This window comes from Theropithecus gelada, chromosome 7a, assembly GCF_003255815.1.
Source record: "Theropithecus gelada isolate Dixy chromosome 7a, Tgel_1.0, whole genome shotgun sequence".
Classification (NCBI taxonomy): domain Eukaryota; kingdom Metazoa; phylum Chordata; class Mammalia; order Primates; family Cercopithecidae; genus Theropithecus; species Theropithecus gelada.
Genome location: NC_037674.1, coordinates 25,109,358 through 25,123,244, shown reverse-complemented (window position 1 = coordinate 25,123,244; position 13,887 = coordinate 25,109,358). Strand labels below are relative to the sequence as shown.

The window sequence follows — 13,887 nt, the reverse complement described above, 5'->3', positions numbered from 1 at the left end:
TATGATAAATTATCAGTAACAGTGATGCTACCAATTTAACTGTGATAGAAATCAGATTTTTATGTCATAAAATGTGGCTTTTAAAATATTTCCTTTTATTCTGGAACAAAATCTGGAGAAAGGACAATGATTCCTTCAGAAAGCAATGACTCAATTCAGGTTGTTACTTTACATTTAAGTACCACTCAAAAAGTGGACATAAAAGCAAGTGATTCCTGTTTGCCCATCACTATATCAGCTACATTGCTGAGAGTTCAGATCTTAATTACACAACACTTCCTCTGTTACCAGAAGCTAAGACTGCTCTGCGACAATAGGACAGGTAGAATTCTCAGATAACCAGCGACTGATGCAGTGGACATGGTACTCATGGGAACAAGGTAGTTTACGGAGTTTGTTGCCTTCTCTATATTCTGTAATGCAAACACTACAGGTTTTTAATGCATCACTTTCACCAAAACTTGTCATTGCCACGTTGTCAATCTGTTCTTTGATGAGTCCTCTAGGTTGGTCATCATCATCCTCATTTAAGAGGAAAAACTGAGCCAGGCTAAGGAAGTGCAAAGAGCCACTTTCATCAAATATGACTGAGGTCCTATGTCGACCCTCCCTCCTGGCACCTGATGAGCCTGATGATGAGCTTCCTTCATTACTGCCTTCAAATAAATCTGAGCTAGTTTCTGAACTTTCACCACCAGAACTGGAACTAGGGCAAACTGGAACTTGAGCTGGAACTCGAACTGGAACCAGAACTACTACCACCACCAGAACCCCTCTTCCACTCCGTGACTCTGCCCTTTCCATATTTTGATTTGGGACTGAGCCAGTAGGCTCTGAGTCGCTATCACTGTACATAAAATAGCTTAACCAAAACCTGTTATTATCTGCCTTAACATGGTCTGAATTACAACAGATGTAGTCTCACTTAGACCAGTATTTAAGATTCTACGAAAGGGAATTCTGATGGTACTGACATAGGTTCTCACACCTCCCTGCTCAGAACGTGAAAATGTACACCTAAAACCTCCTCGTTCACTTTCGTAGGTGACAGTATTGTTTGGCGTCTGAGACCTAGACCACGTTTCGCTGACTATGCTCTCTCTTTGCTGATATTCTCCAGGACGAACTCTTCTTACTTGAAGATCAAGGACTACGGTTGGTCTCTATCCTGATCCTGTAGATTCACCATTGGCAGCTGTGTCTGAAGAACCTGCTCCTTGAGAGGCATTTCTTGTTCCAGAAGCTGCAAAAATACCTCTACTTAGCAACTCAGGCCCAGATATTTGCTCTCTCAATGTCACACGGGGCCGGGTTCTAGAACTTCCCTCCGTCTCATTTACCAAAGATGTTCAAAAATCTGAGATGAGATATGATGATGAGATCTTCGTGGAATTTCACTCATTGGATGCAGAGGTGACCTCCTTCTCTCAGCTCTTGCTCTGGTTCTCCGATAGTCTAGCCTCCTGCTTCCTGCCCTCCTCTGACCTCTGGTAAGTGGAACTTCTGTTAATGCTTCAGCTGAATTTCGTTCTGATCTAGATGGCCTTGCAGATACTATTCAGGTCGTGGGTTTTCCACTTGCCTTTGGCTGTTGTTTTCCACATTTTCTCCACTAGAACGTCTTGCAGATGGCTCATTTTCATTCTCTGAATTTTGGCCCCCATTATTACTGTTAACATTTATCTCTAAACTGAATCTGCAATCACCACTGTTTGGATTAGTCCGGCTCACTGCTCTCCAAGATTGGTTTCCTCTTTTTCCACTTCTTGTTGTATTTTCCGTTTGTCTGACAGAGTTAAGCCAGTCTGTTGTAGAGTCACCATTAGACACATCATCTGAAGAGTCTCCTCCTCTATTTTCACCTGAGTTTTGCGGTGGTGGGCTTTCTTTAATTTGCTGTAGTCTTCTCAGCAACTGTTCCTCAGTACTTTCACCTGGGGTGCCTAGCAAACTGTTCTCTCTCCTAAGCCTATAATCTTCTTCACTCAGGTTATTTACAAATTGGTAGAAAGCTTCTTCCCGATCCAATCGGTCCATCTGAATTCTGCGCTGTGCTGCAGACTGATCACCACTTCCTTTGTCGTTAGAATCTGAGTTTTCCATATTGATGAACAAGTGGAAAATTACTAGGTTTTAGGATCAGCGTCCAACTTTTCGTTCGGCTGCCGCCGCCGAGGCTGCTCTCCAGCCCCCTGGCCGCAGCTCTCAAGCGGCCTCCAATGGGCTGGTTGAGACCCACCTCTAGCCCAGCGCCTGCCAGACGTTGCTCTGGCAGCCATTATCTTCCCCATTGTTACCAAGCAGCCACAGGAAAACTCTTGACTGGTTTTCTTTAGGCATTTCCCATGAATAGGCATTTTCTATGTCTCCGAGTATTTTCTCCAGGATTTCCTGTGCTGGGGCCATTCTCACATCTTCCTCTCTCTTGGTATAACCCCTTATTGTGATGAAGAATATTCTCCAGTATTACGTGGCTAAAATACGTTTATTCTATAGTATCTACTTCAAGCTTAATGGCATAGTCATGAATAGAAGATAACCTTCCCTCAGAATTTCTAATGCATTGCTTCACTGTTTTCTGGCTTTTAAAGTTTCGTGCCTTTCTTATTCACAATCTTTGGCTGTTGCCTGTTTTGGTTGTTGCTATTGTCCATTTGTTTAATTTATTTTTGAAATTTAAGCATTGAAAATTTCACTATGTTCCTTCATGGATTGTTTTACCCATTTTCATTCAAAATTGTAGGTAACACGATAGACTCTTTCATTCTGGAAATTTGTGTCTATGGATTAAAAATAAAAATTTGACCTGGTGTAGTGGCTCACATCTGTAATCCCGGCACTTCAGGAGGCTGAGGCAGGAGGATCGCTTGAGCCCAGGAGTTCAAGACCAGCCTGGGCAACATAATAAGACTCTGTCTCTATGAAAAATAAAAAGAAACATAGCTGGGTATGAGCTGGGAACTTGGAGGCTGAGACAGGAAGATCACTTGAGCCCAGAAGTTCGAGGCTGCAGTGAGTTGTGACTGTACCACTGCACTCTAGCTTGGGTGACAGAATGAGGCCATGTGTCTAAAAAAATAAAATAAAATATAAAAATTATACATTGTCATTTTCTCTTTCTGAAATTCCTATTAGTCTTATGTTGGGCCTCCCAGATGATTCTTTAATTTTTTAAAAACTTTTTCTTTTCTCTTTACTACCTCAGCTTTTTAAAATCCTGCTTTCTGGAAAATATCCTCAACTTCACATTCCAATACTTTATTGTTTTTTTCTTTTTGCTCAAACTTTATTTTTCCTGAAAATTCTTTTACGTACCCTGATTTATCCTTGTTTTCTTTTTTTTATTTAGCAAGTGATTTTTTGTTCTTTAGCCACAGTTCTCCCACATTTTTGCATTATCACATTTTTTTCATATTTTTAAACATTAGACACATAATTTGTTAGAACTTAAGTAAAGCACAGTCTTTTTGCTAAATAATGTCACATGTTTAACTTAAAGATTATTAACTTTTTGACTATCAAAAACTGAAGCTGCTGTGATTCACATTTATTTGTAGGTCCTAAAATAGCCCTGAGGTCTGAATAGGAAAATATCTTTTATAATCTGTAACAAAACTCTTACCTCAACATTAAACACTGTAAAATTTACACAATTGTATCTGTACAATATCCAGAAACCTACTGGAGTTTTAGAAATAACAATGCAAATACGTTTACATTCAGAAAAGAGAGCTTATACTAAGAGAATATAAGTTGAAACCAGGCATCCTGTGAAGGAATCTGTTCACTCCTTAGACAGTCACAAAGTCATCTTTGTTAAAAGCACAGGTCATTGGATATCCTCAAATGCCAGGCAGAACAAAGATAATTCCAGTACATTGGTTTTTACTGTTCATCTGAGTGGAGTATAATTTTCAAATTATTGTTCCATGGATATAATGTCTTCACTTATTTCTCTCCGAAGATATTAATTATACTTTCTTTACTCTGCATCTATTTTTTCAAGTTTTTTCCTTGTTTTGATTTTGGTCTTTAATTTTCATGTTGAGGCTCATCTCATGATTTTTGATTGTCCATTCATATTTCAGAATGAGATCTAGAAAGCCGGTTGCATATTCTTTGTGTCTGTGCAGGGCTTGTTAACTTGTGGGCCTTATAGTAGGGTAATCAGAAAGTGACTAACTTTTTGTTCAGGAACCCGAAAACATTGGTATCTGCAGGACTTTTCTCTGGGATTTCCAGTGTTTTCAGGGAGGAATCCTTAAATCTGCTGCAAAAAGCAGATACAATTGTCTAGAGTGTTCTGGGAGCAGAGTAGAGGAAAGTGCTACAGAGTTCCATTTATTGAATAGTCAGACTTTTGCTTAATTACTCATTTTACATTCTAACACTGCCCTTGTTGTCTCAGTACCCAGAACATCCCTACTCAATTTCTGTAGAGAATAAGTCTTCATTTTCTGCAGTTTAGAAGAGAGAGAATCAGTCATTTGACTGCACGTAATAATTATTTTATTTTATTTTATTTTATTTTATTTTAGAGATGGGGCAGTCTCCCTATGTTGCCTAGGCTGGACTTCAACTCATGGGCTCAAGCAATCCTCCTGCCTCAGCCTCCATGTAATCATTATTTTAAGTAAGTATGCAACCATAATATTAATAAGTATATGAATAGCTATCTTTGGCCTAGGGATCCTGTTTTCAACCTGTGTCATCAACAGGCCAGTTTAATTATTATATCATGTTGTTGAAACAAAGATTAATTTCCAAAGTGGAAATTTGGTGAGTAACAGAGTTTAAACTGAAAGTTTTGAGGCTTGACAAGTACATGATTCACATCAGAGATACCTCACACATTTTGCCATTACACATACCATTCTCTTCAAATTTCCTCCTGTACAGACAGCTCTCTCATCTCTGTTCTTTTTCTCAATTTACAGTTCCTTTCCAAAGCCTATTGTGTGAGCATTTCAGATCCAAGTCTTAACCCCAGCTTGCAGACCACACTCACCAGCCAAGTAACAGGATTTTACTTGAGATGCAGAGCAAAAAACAAACAAACAAACAAAAACAAAAAACAGACTGGAATAACTTTTTCCCTAGCAAAAATAACTTAACTATTATTAAAAGTCATACTGATGAAACCTATCAGAAAATTGAGAATCACAGTAAAGTACTTAATCACAGTGATATTGTGCCTGATTTGTGATTCTATTTTCAGAAAACAAGAGAAGTTTAGTGTGAAGCCAGTGTGTGGTGATGGTTATGGTTATCTTCTCATGTACTCATCAGCACACGCATGTGAGAAAACTACCTAAGGCTGGGAATGTAACCACCAAAAGAATTAAAGGAAAGAATACTCAGTGCTGCTCACACAGGTATAGGACTAGTTCCTGGTTCCATAAACCAGATTAGTAGTGGGGAATAATTAGTCCTATGATATGCACAGCTCTGGTCCCACCTTGTGAATCATAAAAGCAAGACCCAAAAGGATTAAACAGTTTCCAAGTAACTTAAATGCATCCTAGAATAAAGCTCAATCATTATAGGAATACAAAAATATCCAGAATTCAAGAAAGAAAATTTCCCCATGTCTAGAATACAATAAAAAACTACTAGGCATGAAAAGAAGCAGAAAACTATAACGTTTGATAAGGAGAAAAAAAATCAATTTCAACAAGCCAAGAACTGACACAAATATTAAAATTAAAAGACAAGGACATAAAAACAGCTTTTATAACTGCATGTCATATATTCAATAAGTGATGTAAAGATATGAAAGATATAAAAAGACTCAAAATTTCCAGAAATAAAAAGTACAATATCTGAGATAAAAAGTACACTGAATGGAATTCACTACAGATTGGAAATTTGAAAGGAAAAAGTAATGGACTCAAAGACAGTTTAATAGAAACTATCCAAAATAAAACGCTAAAACAAAAAATAAAATAAAATGAAATGAACAGAGAATAACTGAGCTGTGGGATAATTCAAATGGTCTAATGTTTTTGCAATTGGAGTAGTTTCATAAAGGGGGGCAAAATATTTGCAGAAATAATGACCAAAAATTTTCCAAATTTGATAAAACTAGAATCTATGGACCTAAGAAGCTAAATTAACCCCAAGTACATAAACATGAAGAAAACAACGCCAAGGAGCATCATAATCAAATTGCTTAAAACAACTGATAAAAATAAAATCTTAAAAACAGCCACAGAAAAAGTAGAGGGATAATTATAAAGAATGACAGCAGATTTCTCATGAAAAACAATGCAGGTAAGAAGACAATAGAACAATATCACAAAGTAAAAAATACTAAAGAGAAAAAAAAAAAAAACCTGTAAATGTAAAAGTAGAACTCTGTATACCCAGCAACAATATCTCTGGAAATTAAAAGTAAAATAAAGATTATTGCAGACATACAAAAGCTGAAAGAATTAATCATTAGCAGACCCACACTATAGTAAGTATTCAAAGAAATACTTCAGTCAGAAGGAAGATGCTACCTGATGGAAATATGAATCTAAACAAAGGCATGAAAAGCACAGGAAATGATACTACATGAGTAAATAATAATCTTATTATTTAAATATTTTAAAAATATACTTGACAGTTTAAATAAAAATAATGACAATGTAGTATGGTATTAATAACATATATAAAAGTAAAATATGGGCAACAATAGGATAAAGGCCAGGAAGGGCAAAATGGAATATGTTGCTGCAAAGCTCTTATACTATACATCTATACCTAAAGTGGTTTAATACCATTTGGAGATAGACTGTGATAGCTTAAAGATATATACTATAAACGCTAAAGCAACCAGTAAGAAAACAAGAAAATAAGCACACCAACAAAGGAGATAAATGGAATAACAAAAAAAGATTTTATAATGCAGAAAAAGAAAAAAGGTGAAAGAATGATGGAGCAAATAGAAAACACATGGCAAGATAATAGTTGTAAACTTAACCATATTGATAATCATAAAAAATGTAAATTGTCTAAACACCATAAAAGGCAGAGATTGTCAGAGTGGTTACAAAGGAAGACACAACTCTATGCTGCCTGCAAGAATACCCTCTAAATATAAAGGCACAAAAAGGTTAAAAGTAAAAAATGTAAAAATATACACCATTCTAACATAAGTCAAAAGACAGCTAGGATGGCCATATTAATATCAGATTAAGTAGACTGCAAAGCAAAAAATGTTACCAGGATAAATAAGGTCATTTCATAAAAATAAAGAAGTTAATTCCTCAAAGCAATCCTAAAAGTTTATATATATATATATATATATATATAACTTTAAAACGCAAAGCAAAAACAGAACTGTAAAGATAAGTAGACAAATCCCCAATTAATGTAGGAGACTTTAATACTTTTCTCTCAATAGTTGATAGGACAAGTAGGCAGAATATCATTAAAGATATAGAACACTTAAATAGCATCATCAATCAACTCGACCTAATTGACATTTATAGAACAATCCATTTAAAAGTCTCAAAATATGTATTCTTTTTAAGTGCACATAAAACATTTATCAAGATAAATCATATGATAGACCATATTTAGATCATAAAACAAGTCTCAGTAGATTTACAAGGATTCAAGCCATTTGAAGTATGTTCTCTGACAACCATGTAATTAAATTATAAATCAATAACAATGATTTCTGAAAAATCCCCAAATATTGAGAAATTATTAAACAAATTTGATTAGCTTAATACTCTTCTAAGTAGTCCAAGGGTTAAAGAATAAATCAGAAGGGCACTAAGAAAGTATTTTGAATAAAATTAAAATACAAATTCAATATATCAAATTTGATGCTACTAAAATGAGGTGCTACAAAAAAGTAATTATAGAGACATTTATAGCACTAAACACATATATCAGAAAAGAATAATAATTTTATCAAAGATCTGTTTCCACATTAAGAAACTAAAAAAAGAAGAGCAAATTTCACCTAAAGTAAATAGAAAAAGAATTAAATAGAAAGAAAATATAGTAAGCAGAAGAAATGAAATAATAGAATAGAAAGGTAAATAGAAAAAAGAAAATAGTAAACACTGGTTCTTTGAAAAGATAAAAAAATTATAAAACATCTAGCCAAACTAATCAGGAAAATAAAAGAGATAATATACACAAATTATCAATACCAAGAACAATAGAGGTGACATCACTGCAGATTCTATAGGGATTAAGAATATAGATGAATCTAAAATTAATTATGCTTAGTGAAAGATGCCAGAAAAAAAAAAGAATATACATTTTCATTCCCATTGCATAAAATTCTAGAAAATGCAAACTAAACTGATAGAAAGCAGTTTGGCTACTGCCTGGGGATTAAAAAAAGAGAAACAGGGAAAGATGGGAAGGAGAAATTTCAAAAGGGCTCAAGGAAAATTTGGAGTAATAGATGTGTGCATCATCTCAATTGTGGTGATGATTTTACAGGTGTAAACAAACAGTACACTTAAATATATACACTCAATTGTATGTCAATCTTATCTCACTAAAACTGTTAAATAGGTGGGTCACTACAGATTAATATCTGTTTCTCAAAAAGTCTCAACAAATTACCAATTAAATCTAACAGTATATTAAAGGAGTTGTACACCATGACCAAGTGGGATTTGACCCAGTTGCGCAAGACTGGTTCAACATTTGAACATAAATTAACGTAATTCATTATATCAACAGGCTGAAAAAGAAAAATCACATGATCATATTATTAGAAAAGGAAAAACATTTGACAAAATCCAGTACCCATTTATGATTAAAAAAAAAAAACCCTTGATAAACTAGGAACAGAGGGGGACTTCCTTAATATGATAAAGAATATCTGCAAAAGCATTTATAGTTAACATCATATTTAATGGTGAAAAACTAGTAGCTTTCTCACTAAGATCAGAAACAAGGTAAGGATGTCTCCTTTCACCACTCCTTTACAACACAGTACTGGAAGTCTTAACTAATAAAATAAGACTGAAAAAAAAGGAAATAAGAAATATACAGATTGGGAAGGAAGAAATAAAACTTTGTTTGCAGAGGACATGATCCTCTGTGTAGAAAACCTGAAAACATAAACAACAAAAATCCAGGAAGTAATCAAGGTTGCAGGATATAAAGTTAATATACAAAAGTTCATTGTTTTCCTGTGTACCAGCAATAAACAAGTGGAATTCAAAATTAAAAATACACTATTTACAATAGTACCCACAAAATGCAATATGCGAGTATGAATTTAACAAAATATGTACAAGATCTACATGAGGAAAAGCACAAAATTCTCAGGAACAAAATTTTTAAAAATTACATGAATGAAGAGGCTGTCCATCTTCATGGATAGGAAGACAATATTGTTAAGATGTCAGTTCTTCCCAACTTTATCTATAGATTAAATGCAATTACAAAATCCCAGCAAGTTACTTTTTTAGATATCAACAAATTAAGTTTAAAATTTATATGTAAAGGCAAAAAGTCCCAGAATAGCCAACACAATGTTGAAAGAGAAGAACAAAGTTGGAGGACGGACACTAACCACCTTCAATACTTACTACACTAATCAAGGCAGTGTGATATTGATAAAAGACTAGACAAATAGATCAATGGAACTAAATAGAAAGCCTAGAGATAGACCCACATATAGTCAACTGATCTTTGACAAAGCACAAAAGGCAAACAATGAAATAAAGATAGTCGTTCAACAAATGGGTTTGAAACAACTGGACATCCACATGCAAAAAATTTAATCTAGACACAGATTTTACACCCTTCATAAAATTTAACTCAAAATGAATCATAGACCTAATGTAAAACACAAAACTAAAAAAGTCCTGGAAGATAACATAGGAGAAAACCTAGATGACCTTGGATATGGTGATGACTTTTAGATACAACACTAAAGTCATGATCCATGAAAGAAATAATTGATAAGGTGGGCTTCATTAAAATTTAAAACTTCTGCTTTGCAAAAGATAATGTCAAAAGAATAAAAATGCAAGCCACATATTTGCAAAAGACACATCTGATAAAGGATTGTTATTCAAAATATACAAGGAACTCTTAAAACTAAACAATAAAAAAAAAAAACCAATTAAATGGGCCAAAGCCCTTAATGAACATCTCACCAAAGAAGAGATACAGATGGGAAATAAGCATATAAAAAGATGCCCACAGGGAAATGTAAATTCAAACCAAAACAAGATACCACTATACACTTATTAGAATGGCTAAAATCTGGAACCCTGACAACACCAAATGTCAGTGAGGATGTGGAACAACAAGAACTCTCACTTACTGCTAATGGGAATGCCACTTTGGAAGATAGTTTGACAGTTTCTTACAAAACTAAACATACTCTTAGCATATGATCCAGCAATTGCACTCCTTGATACCCATTCAAAGGAGTTGAAAACTTGATATCTACACAAAATTCTGCATAGATGTTTATAGCAGCTTTATTGATAATTGTTAAAACTTGGAAGCAACTAAGATATCTTTCAGCAGCTGAGTGGATAACTGAACTGGTACAACCATACAATGGAATATTATTCAGTGATAAAAAGAAATAAGCTATCAAACCTTCATTCCTCCATGAACAAACATGGAGATCTTAAACACATATTATTAAGCGAAAGAAGGCAATCTGAAAAGGCCACATACTGTAAAATTTTAACTGTGATATTCTGGAAAAAGCAAAATTAAAAAGACAATAAAAGATCACTGGTTCCCAGGGGTTTGGGGTGGGGGATACAGAGATGAATAGGCAGAGCAGAGAGGATGTTTAAGGTAGTGAAAATACTCTGTATTATACTATAGTGGTAGATACTTGCTATTATACATTTGTCCAACCCCATAGAATGTATAATACTTAGAGTTAACTCTAATAAACTATGAACTTCCAGTGATTATGATGTGCTAAAGGAGGTTCCTCAATTGAAACAAATGTACCACTTTGTTGGGGAGATGTTGGTAATGGGGGAACTATGCATGTGTAGGGGCGTGTCCTGCTAGCAGTGGCTCTGGCAGAGATTTTGATTTAGTAAGTCTAAAGTGGAATTCAGGGATCTGTATATAAACCATAATTAGAAACAAATGCATTAGGCAAAATTAGCATGCAAGCAAGTGTTTTACACTTGACTCCAACAGAGCCCTCCATCGTCAGGCTGCTGTCCTCTCTTCCTCTCATGCCACGTGAACTCCTCTCTCACTTGCCTAATTTCCACCTAGGCAAATAATGGTGATATTTTAGAACCCATTTATCCCAAATTCCATGTCTTCTTTTATGATTAACTATTTCTTCCTACTTCATTTCTTCTCATCTCTCTTCAACCACTGTAGCCTTTCCAATCCCTGAGTCAAAATAACTTGAAGATCCCAGGCTAATACAAAATACTCTTCTCTTGGCTCCAGGTCAAGGATACAGAAGGAAACCCCTTCACTACATAGAATGAAAAGGGTTTCAAAATAAAGATGTATTTACAGCAAATGAGCTATTCTGGGTTATACAAGTCACTGTATCAGGTTCTCTTACATGCCAACAGTTTTTCTTTACTCACTGTGTTTGACTCTGTCTGTGGACAGCTAGTGCTATCCTATTTTGGTTTTAAGAAAAATTATTAAGGCTAAGAACAAAGTTGTTTTATTTTTTGTCATCCAAGTTTCTGAGGAGATGTTTTCGATAAGCAATTCACCACTGTCTTTGATCTCAAACTGTCAGCTTCAAAGTATAACATTTAAAAATAATTGTATGTGGTTTCTATTATTTTGCCTGTCTTGCATGCACTGAGGCTTATTTTAAGATGTCTTTTCTGGTTTTGAGCATTTTTGTAAGATGGTCAAGTTAGATATTTGTCCTTTGTGATAAAACTCAATTCCTTTATATAAATATCCCAGACTTTATTGATTATTGTATCAGACAGAGGTAACATGAATGCACAACTCTTCTATGCATGACATTTAATGAAAGTTCAGTTAGCCTGGCGCGGTAGCTCACGCCTGTAATCCCAGCACTTTGGGAGGCCGAGGTGGGTGGATCACAAGGTCAGGAGTTCGAGACCATCCTGGCCAACATGGTGAAACCCTGTCTCTACTAAAAATACAAAAATCAGCCAGGCGTGGTGGCGGGTGCCTGTAATCCCAGCTACTTGGGAGGCTGAGGCAGGAGAATCACTTGAAACTGGAAGGTGGAGGTTGCAGTGAGCCAAGATTGCACCACTGCACTCCAGTCTGAGCGAAAGAGCTAAACTCAGTCTCAGAAAAATAAAAAAAGTTCAGTTAATGCTCACTCCCAATCCTTCCGGAAGGGCATGGGCTTTTGTTTTTCCTCTCTCCTTTGTAACTGCACTTAAAGACAACATATTATACTTTGTGTATCTAATATATTGGGCTGGATGGGAGATGGTTAGTGCTATTTCTTTTGCATGATGGTGGGTAAGCCTTTCTGTTCTTTTTGATCAGATACAAGAAATAAATCTGTGTTATAGACAATATGTTGCAGAAGGGACATAAATATACCTGAAAGGTTTAATCGAGGGTACTTTTTTTGTTTTCCCTGGTTTATGATGTAAGAAGCAATATAATATAGTGAGTATAGCCAAGAAGCAGCAAGAGCACTAACTGTCTAAAATTAGAGAGGCTGTTTTCTAAATTCTGCTCTTCCACCTATGTGATCTTGGGCAACATTCTTCATTCTTGTGTTCATTCATTCATAAATCCTACAAATATGTCTCGAATATTTTCTATATGTCAGATATTGTGGAAATCGCTGACAATGGACGAGTAACACAGCCCTTGTTCTTACAAAGTGTGGCAGCCATGACAGTGTACCTCAGAGATCTCCAACTACAGGAGCAAAATTGATTGAGGGCCTCAGATTCTGTGCTCTGAAATCCAGTGTAACATTTGCACCAGGCTATGCTTCCCATGGGCTGCTCCCCAAGAGTGACTAACTACAGTAGGGATGCTAAGGCATGTTCATTCCTGGGAGACACAACCGGAAAACTCAGTGATGGTCTTGTTGAGCATTCTTTAGACTGCACAGCAGTCTAGTTCACTTCAACCTAATTCTCCTCTCCTCTGTCCTTCACTCAGGATCCAGCTTCCAGTACGTTTTCAGGGCTCTCTCAAATTTATGCTCCCTCCCCATTTTCTCTCTCAGGCATTTCACCCGATAAAAATCCTGGCACGTTTAATCCCATTTTAGTGTTTGCTTCTTAGAGAACCTAAGACTAACATATGGAGTACATTCTAGTGAAGGAGGGAAAACATAAACAAGTAAATAATAAGGTAATTTCAGAGGTGATAATTACTTAAGGTAAAAAAAAAGTAGTATAGTGGAATAGAGCGATGGCCATGGGTGGTGAGTGGGGACGAGGCACAGTGTTCTTAGCTTGAACGGGCAGGGAAGATTTCTCTGAGAAGGTGACATTCTAGTTGAAAGCTGAATGACGAGGTTTAAAGATGCTGGGAAAGAGCAGTCTGTGCAATGTGAAGGGCTGGAGCCCAGCAGAAGCTGCCTGTTTGAAGAACGTGAAGACAGGGATTTTAACAACAACCCTCCAGAAGAATATGGCAGCAGGTGAGGTCAGAAAGACAGATAAAGGCCTGGTCATGGAAAGGAGTCTATATTTTATTCTAAGTGCAATGAGAAACTATTGGAGAGTGTAAGCAGAAGTGTAACATAATTTGATTTATGTTTTTGAAAGATGACGTTGGCTTCTGAGAGATGATGAACTGGGAGGCAGCAAGAGCGGAAACAGGCAGAGCAGTTAGAATATAGGCATCTAGGAGAGAGATGGCATAGGCTTGGACTATGGTACTGATGATGTTGGTGAGAAAAATTAATAATGGATTCAAGATATGCTTTGTGTGTGTGTATGTGTATGT

General features: G+C 35.8%; 1 pseudogene; it reads right to left on the bottom strand.

Annotated features, from left to right (window-relative positions):
- Positions 1-265: 265 nt before the first annotated feature.
- Positions 266-2,146, bottom strand: LOC112627973 (annotated as a pseudogene).
- Between the last annotated feature and the right edge of the window lie 11,741 nt (positions 2,147-13,887).